The sequence below is a fragment of the Ixodes scapularis genome, unplaced genomic scaffold (assembly GCF_016920785.2).
Source record: "Ixodes scapularis isolate PalLabHiFi unplaced genomic scaffold, ASM1692078v2 PGA_scaffold6__148_contigs__length_123643588, whole genome shotgun sequence".
In the NCBI taxonomy this organism is placed as follows: domain Eukaryota; kingdom Metazoa; phylum Arthropoda; class Arachnida; order Ixodida; family Ixodidae; genus Ixodes; species Ixodes scapularis.
The window spans coordinates 65,508,010-65,516,778 of NW_024609881.1; positions in this window are offsets into that span (position 1 = coordinate 65,508,010).

Here is an 8,769-nt window from a genome sequence, read left to right on the forward strand (position 1 = left end):
GAGCAGGAATTCCGAAAACTCCTAGCATCGCGCCACGCCCCGTGCACTTTGATATTAACTTTCAAAAATAATTTCTGCAGCCTCCGTGCTCCAAATTGAAAAATAATCTCGATATTCGTGATCTTGGCCGCCACCATACCTCGGCATTCTCACTCATGAGTGCGATCACTCACGATCACTCACGCTCACCATCAGATTTGAGGTGATCGTGAGTGAGGCCGCGAGTCTCGAAAAATTGTGATTGTGAGTAAGAGTGTGATCGTGAGGTACGTGAACTTATGAGTGTGAGTGTGAGCGTGAGTCCTGAGAACTGATGAGCGTGAGTCTGATCGCGAGTGTGATCGCGAGTTCTGAGAACTAATGAGTGTGAGTGCGAGTGTGAGCCCTGCGAACTCATGAACGTGAGTTTGACCGTGAGTGTGATTGTTAGTTCTTTAAACTCTTGAGTGTGAGTGTGAGCTTGAGCGCTAAGTGAAGTACTCATGAGTGTGAGTTTTTAGGTCTCGAGTGTGATTGTGAGTTTTAAGGCTCATGAGCATGAGCCTGAATCAAGACGTGAGTCTTTGGGTGGATATGAGTCCGGTGATCGCATTAGTCTGCGTGATGGCGTGAGCCTGAGGACCATGGCCAGGATGAGTCGCGGTGAGCGCTGGTATATTCTTAGCTGGGTTGGTCACGTGAGCTCCCGGGCCGTCTTAGTGGGCGAGGAGACTCTCGCTTCGCAAGTACTGCGTGGGGTTCGGGCCTTCAGAGTTGGTTTGGGTGTCGCTCGCCTGCTCCTTCGCCATGTGAACGCGCCGGTTCCTGTGGAGGGCGGAGGAGGGGGGGGGGGGGGGGTGCTTGTTCTTGCAGGCTCCTCCTTGCCAGCGCCCTCCGCAATGTCTCAACCAGCTGTAGAGGGCAGAGGGGGTATGAGGAAGGGGAGAGGGGGGGGGGGGTCGCTTTCGTCTCTCCTCGGCGTTCGCTCTTCGCTTCACGGCAGACTGCGAGACGCCAACGGACTGACGGCGCCTCGAGGCGGCGCGGTAACGTCGGAGTTGGGGAAGCGCTCCAAACGGCTAGCGCTCCTCTCTGTGGCATAGAAAGGTTCGTGTGTATTTCGGTTCCTGTTGTCAAGTTGGTGTCAGTGGGCACAGAATTTTATGATTGCGTCAACTATAACGTTCGCACAGCTGCAATAAAATTAAATGACTCGCATGATCCTCATCAGCACCCGGAATTTCATTTCTCCGCGCACCTCAACGTACCTTTCGCAATGAGTCATCACTCAGGAAGTGCGACAAAGGCGGTGTCATGATCGATCGAAGCTTCGAGTGAGGTCTTTCACATTGTGCGATATCATGCTTTTAAGTGCTGTTTGGGGCAAGATGGCGCAAGTGCAGGACAGCCAGCCGGCAATGGCCAGGCGGCGCCACGAGAGTGCTGCATTCGGCGCCACAAGCGGAGGGGTCTCTCTTAATGGGTCGGCCAGTGGCTAGTCTGCCTGTCGGGCCGTGGCGAGCGGCGGCGAACCCGATTTCAGCAGTCCCCGTGTGCACGTGCGCGCCATGTCCCTTTTTATTTTATGCGGTTTTTTAAGACCATCGGGAGCCTTGATAGGTCCAAGTGTTAAGAGCATAATCTGAAGCTGTCATTTAGATACCTGTTTGAACTGTCTTCGTGCGCTTGCGGCGTCGCTCTATAACAATCGCCGCCCGATCGGTTTGTGATTCGCTCGTCTCCCAGGAAGTGACACAACGCAACGAGAAGGCAGCGAATAGGTTTACTGTACTTCCCGGTTGCCCGTCTTCGAGAGCCGGCAGTCCGGACCCGCCGACCCTAGTTGTCGCCCGTCGTTCATAGCTGGCAGTCGGAGTCCGTGTCCACGCCTGCGGATCGTCCTACCCACGCACTGCGTACGCTAGCTGTTCCGGGCTATCACAGCTAGAGTTTCGCTGCAGAATCACTCCTGGACCGTCATGGACTAGGCCGATACGGCCAGGCTCGCCGCTTCCGCCGGTCCTGATCCGAAGCTCGCTGGTGGAACGCTCCTGGGACCGACATGGGCCGGACCAGCCAGAACGGCTCTATCGTTCCTGCCCGGCCCCAGCCTCGTGCAGCACGCTCTTCCTCTTTCCTCGCCGGCTGGCCCCCGCTCGCGCCTCGCTCGACCGTCCTCTTCTTCTCCCGGCGCCCCCACGACACTAGAATAAAATGTGGGTAATTAGAACCAAACTCTCCGTGCTAGAGAACAGTGCACAAGTCTGGCGACAGGATATGAGAAGGATATTTACGCTTCGCATGAGCTTTTCCCAGAAAAAAAGTGAGCATCCTGTTTTCCGCACGCCGTCACATTTGTTACCAGACTCAGCATTAAATTTGGTAGCCGAAACAAACAAAAATTTGTTCTACGAAAATCCACTATTTAAAAACTTGCATGCTTAAAAGGTTTTGGTTGCAACCGCGCGTGCCGAACGGCGCGCGCGGTCGCAACCAAATGCACGCCTACAACTACGAGTGCCGGGAACAGGTCGAAGGGCATCTCGCTTGAAGACCTGATCGCCTGATTCTCGACGTCAAAGCGAAGCAACAATCGGCCCAATTTTTCCTACTGTATTTCTCTAAATGGTTGTCTCAGAGACTCGTAACAAAACTAGTATAAATACGTTATTTTGCAAAAGGAGTCTGTCAGACCACCTTCCAAGCCTGCACATCTATTTTCGTTCACTTCAACAATTAATGTAAAATTCACTTACTTGATGCATCGCACTCCAGTAATCCACTTTGTCGCCGTGTCGCTTCCCAAGGTCCTAAAGGGAAGCGGTAAACTCTGACGCTTGGGTCACCTGCACGACCGTGGCAGTCTTTCACGCAGCAGTAGCGGCGTTTATTTTTGGGGAAAACTCTAGGCTTAGGGGAGATGTCACAGGAACCCGGAAAGGTCATAGAGACGTGAAGCTGAGACTTAATTTTATGAAAAAACAGTTCCAAAAAGGCTCACGCCGATCCAAAATGCCACGTTCACACGTGGTTTCTAAATGCGCCCGCCCACAGTCCTCGCGACCCAGGCCGTCCTGGACTTCTATCACCGTGTTTTGGACTATCCAAGCTGTTTTATTTTTCAGTCGCTAGATGGCGCAACGTGTCGTGCCAACTTCCAAGCTGCATTGCTGGTTGCCTATGGGCGCACTTAGCAAACTGTGGAAGCTACGACTCAGTGGGCCAATTAGAGCGTCGCATAGAGACAGGTGGCATCTAGAATGGACGCCTGTGAGACGCTGCCATGTGTCTTACTCCAATAAATCTACTGGCTCATCGGGATTCGCAGAATTCGCCGTGTGCCGTGTGCCTTCGCTGACGGAGGCGCGCAGTGGCCGCAACGTCGCGGCGCCTGCCCCACGGCCACGGCCGACTTGCCGGCTTCTCGGACTTCGTGCGTGACGCTGTGCTCCCCTTGGCCGTTGTTTATTCATGTTTCTTTTTTACGTTGTTATGGTCTAATGCATAGGTGCTCAGAGTGAGGCAAGAATTTCTTGTAAAACAATAATAATATATCTGATAACCAACTTTTTACAATTCAATTCTGAAACACTTCTTATCGTTGGAAGGCATATGACACATAACGCGATGATTCAAGCCCGTAATGAATTTTTACAATGGTGTAGCGGACGGCAAGATTGATCAGCGGTTCGTTGAAGTGCGCTACTGCGTTGAATAAACACTTGTTAACCGAGCGACAGAGAATCTGTCTCGAACCGATGGTTACAGAAAGGCCGCGAATTTGATAATTATGCGACATAAATTATAATATATCTTGTGAATTTGCAACTAAATGTCCGGAGAAACCGTTTGTCATCATTTCCGCGAGTTATGAAAAAAAAACACTCAACTTCAATTTCCCGAATGTGCTGCTAATTTCCGGGAACTTAATGCGCGAAATAATGCTAAATATTGCATTTAAAAAAACCGCCAAGTTCGATTTTGATATGGGCGGACATTGTGCCCGGGAAGACACCTTCGATATTTTATTTTACAATTAGAATAGTATTCAGGCAATGTTGACAGAGTCATAACCTGTAGTGACGCTTGTGTGCCGAACAAATCACTTAATACCCCGCCAGTATTCGTACCCGTGGCGACACCTCGAAAAGGCGAGGAGACCGATTTTCCATGACGTTCAAGCGTACCATCAGAGTAGGCTCGTAAAGGCCGGTTCACACATCTGCCTTCCGAGCTACAGGAAAGACAGAAACGACACGAACGACGTGACACCGGGACAACCGTGACACATGATTGCTTGACAAAGCTGCTCATTGCATTATCTGCCACGCTCTGTAATACGAACATAATCGTCCCCTTTGTCATGTCGTTCGTGTTGTTTTTGTCGTTTCTGTCGCTCGAAACGCAGATTTGTGAACCGGGCTTGGGATAATAGACCGACCTCATCGCCAGTTTCGCAATGCCTCCTCTGTCGCAATGAATTGCGGGAACTGTGATCTTTCCGCACGAGGGTAAACGCCACGGTAGTGCACGAGACGAGCCGTCTCGTGCACCACCGCTGTCTCCTGTGAAGTACAACTATGGCTGCGTCACGCACGTTCTTGACGGTTGGTGAGATCGGTCTATTGGTCAAAGCCAACGTTGGTCAAAGCGAACGGCGAGCTCTCGTTTTCTTTCTTTGTCGGGGGGTGTTTACAGATATTGCGTTTTCCTGGTTGATAACAATAAGCTATTGATATGTTGGGCCTGAAATATTCGCTACAGTACACACGGATGAGCACTATATAAATAGGATTACGCTTCCAGCGAGAGCTCGCGCACGTAGAAGCGGTCAGCGACGCGATGTCACCGCCCTGGCGGCCGGTCGCCGAAAGAGAAAGAGGGGGATAGGTTAGCTGGGCGTTGGCTTTGTGTAAATGCGTTGGCCACGAACGTAGGCTTATAAACTTCAGCAGCAAGAATACTACGCGGCTCTAGTGTTCCGGTACGAGCAACAGAGCTGACACGATCTGTTACGACTAGCTACGACCACCCGCCGCAGCGATGCAGACGTCGAAGGAGCGCAACCGCAGTCAGTCGCCTTCGCCCGGCGCAGATCGTTTGGCATTCAGGGCTTTCCGCCCAGGATTCTTCGCTTGTACTTGGAACCGAGTTTTATTTCCTGTGCTTGTGTATGTGCTCAGTGGTTGGATATGGACCTCATAGAGCAGTTCTTCAGACTGAACATCGACTCAAAGTTGACGGCGGAGGTGCTTGCAGCAACGCTTTCGTTTGGTGCACGGGTGTGACGACTACACGGGTAAAATTTAAGATAGCTGCTAGCATGGCGGGCCATAGTCGCTTTATGTTGACACGATTTTAAGTTTAAGTACTCCGTGCAAAGGCGAATCTATTGCGTTTCTAATCCACCTTTGTTTTTGTTGTTTTTATCACGCACGACCGACTACTGAGCAAATGCTTCTGTACCGATCACAGAGTGAATGTCTTCGGCCTTACATTGCCGAACGCCCAATAAAAAGTAATGTTCGTTCGGCGAGAAAACTTCCCTTTTGAGGGTCCTTCTTTGATTGATTGATAGTTTCTCCCGTATCTAGGTGCCTTAATCAACACGATCGATTAAGTTTGCTTCCCTAGTTAGGACATTTTGCTGCCACACGCGTGGCACTAATGCTTGGCACGATGTACACCACTGGTGGTATTGTGAACTGGTTTACTTCCAAAGCTAAAAGTGTAACAGGTGGGACCATTCAGTTTGCTAAAAATGTGATGATATGGGCATTTCGTCTACAGCATAAGCTTTCCAGATCTAGAATGGGTATGCTGGTGGCTACAGCCTCAAGGTTTTTAATGGACCAAATGGGTGATTACACGGCGATAATGCGGGGGAAAACTGCCCATTCACTCGGTAAGTTTTGATTGTGACCATTGGTGTGCTGTTGGCAAATTAGGTAATGGCACACCTTTTCCCTGACCATCTGGCTTTAAGGAATATCGTGTCTAGATGTGCTTAAATATGTTTATTTCAGGGTTCAGTTGACCCCTCTGCATCATTACAGGAAGGCAGTCTCAAGCCGCAACAAACAGTGGTGAATATACAATGCATAATAACAGGCAGTGTCGAGGCGTTTAGTCCGCAGAAGCCAATTCGAACCTAAAAATGATTTTTTTTAGATAGTTTGCATTTGGTGTATACTCCGCAGGGCCTGGCTTCCGCGACCAGTGCATAGTCCACCAAGCTGGTGCGTTGTGTCTTCGTGCTTTTTTTCCTGGGTGGCATTTTCTTCGCAAGTTCTTCGGCGAATGCTATTGAGCCTGAAGAACTGCTCTTGAGGCCCATATCCAGCCACTGAGCACAGACACAAGCACAGAAAATAACACTTGGTTCCAAGTACAAACGAAGCACCTGGGCGGAAAGCCGTGAATGTCAAACGAGCAGCGTCGGGTGACGGCGACTGACTGCGTTGCAACGCCCCTTCGACGCCTGCATCGCTGCGGTGTGTGGTCGTAGCTAGTCGTAGCGAGATGATCTTCACTTCAAGCAAGAAATCTTGCCATACCCTAGTCATGATATGGGTGCAAGTGTTCGACGACGTGGGCTCTCTCACGTTGGTGCAGTTGTCATCAAGAAAGGTACATATCAACAATGTTTGGCGTTTGAGGCTGAAACTATGACGCATACTTTATCTAAACCTAAATTTATCGGTCTGCGGCTACAAACATTTTCGTTGACGTTGCGTAGATGCTGTAACCATTCAGGCCTCGCATTAAATGGTGTTGCGAGCTCTTCGGTCGTGTATGAAAGCCTATTTTTGCCCTAGTAAAATACATTTTCAAAAGGACACGTGCCTTCTGCTGATACATATCTTTCAATTTACAATGCAGAGGCAAAAGAAAATTAACTGTGTACATCTACCACTTAGCATAAGCACCTTTCGCCATTCATTCTTGAGCACACTCAAATATCAGCTTAGGTTGCTCTTGTTTCAGAAGCTTTGCCCTCTTTTGTAAAAAGAAAAAAAAAAGTTAAAAAAGCTTTACCTTTGTTCTCTTCCTGGCATTTAATACAGACTTGTTTTTTTTGCAGATCGCACACAGCAGATATCACCGTGGTACATACAACTCGAACGGCCGATGAGACTATTGCTATTACAATAAAGCTTTCCATAAGAGTCAAAAGGAGGCTTGTAGGGGTGCACAAGCACATCGAAATGAGATTGGCGCTTCCGGAGCTTGTTTACATTATGCATAAAAACAGGACGATTGGCGACCAGCTGATCGCAATATAACACCAAGGATACCGATGTTTCCATACATAGAACGCAGGATAAAGACCTCAGTCGTCCCTTGTATGCTGTAGCTGTCATACTTTCCATCCGACCGCTTTTTAGCACTATTAACTAGAACAACCGAAGAGTTCGCAACACCGTTTAATGCGAGGCCTGAATGGTTACTTCATCTAAGCAACGTCAACGAAAATGTTTGTAGCCGCAGACCGATAAGTTTAGTTTTAGATAAAGTACGCGTCATAGTTTCAACGCGCCAACATTGTTGATGTGCACCTTTCTTTGGACCCAAGTACATTCGGTTCAACTTGATGACAGCTGCACCAGCGTGAGAGCTCACGTCGAACACTTGCACACATATCTTGACTATGGCAAGATTGCTTGCCTTCGACTGGCTTGAACACTTCATTTGTAGCATCACGGTAGGTCTTGGTTGAAGCGATGATCGTCTCGCACACGTAAACAAACAGAACAGCACGCTTTGTTTAATTTATATGCTACCGATCTACGGGCGCCGCAAATCTATCCCCCTCTTTTCCGCCATGTTGGATCGATCGGAGTGCCCCCTATATTCGCTCAAACTCCTTATGCTCCGACTCTATAACAATGCAAATACCTCGTACATTGGACTTTTAAAGACTACCGAAACCGACAGATTAACCTCTACGTCACTACCTATTTCGGAACACTTGCAAAACGTCAGTTTTGGAATTTCGCGTGCATTACTGGGCACAAAATAAGCCTCACATGACGCTACAAAAAATGAGCGGTATACTAAGCCACCACTGCGTCGAGAAAAACTCCTTTTAGAAAAAGTTTGGAATGATTCAGCATCTCGCGAGCGTCAAGTGTGCACGCGGCCAAAAGCACGACAGAAAGCAACAATTACGTCCGACTGTCTGGCTGCCGAGCGCCGAGCCTCAGCTTCCCCCCCCCACCCCCCCCCTCCCCCCCTCCCCCTATAGGGCACGCTCCTTTCGTAAACCAATATCCGCTAGACAGGCCGAGCACGCGGCCAAACGGTCATACGTGTGCAAAAGGCCGCCGCGCCGCACGCACCACTCCAGCAACGTAAGCGACGTAAGCGCACAGCCAACACCACGCACAGCACACTGCACTGCATGCGTACAAAGAGTGAGGAGCATTTGCGCTTGCGCCACCTCCGCCCTGTCCGAAGCGGACACCGTAGTGCGCTGCGAACACGCGAAGAACGCATGACGTCAAGGAGCCAACGCCGCGTCGATGAAAGAGAGAAAGAGAAATGTCGTTAGACGTACGAGTAAAACAAAACGAACAAAAAAAGTGTCGACGAAATGTAGTAATATGGTGGCTGTAGCTGATAAATTTTAAGATTGCTGCTAGCAAGGTGGGCCATAGTCGCTTTATGTTGACACGATTTTGAGTGTAAGTACTCCGTGCAAAGGCGAATCTATCGCGTTTCTAATCCACCTTTGTTTTTGTTGTTTTTCGCACGCACGACCGACTGCTAAGCAAATGCTTCTGTACC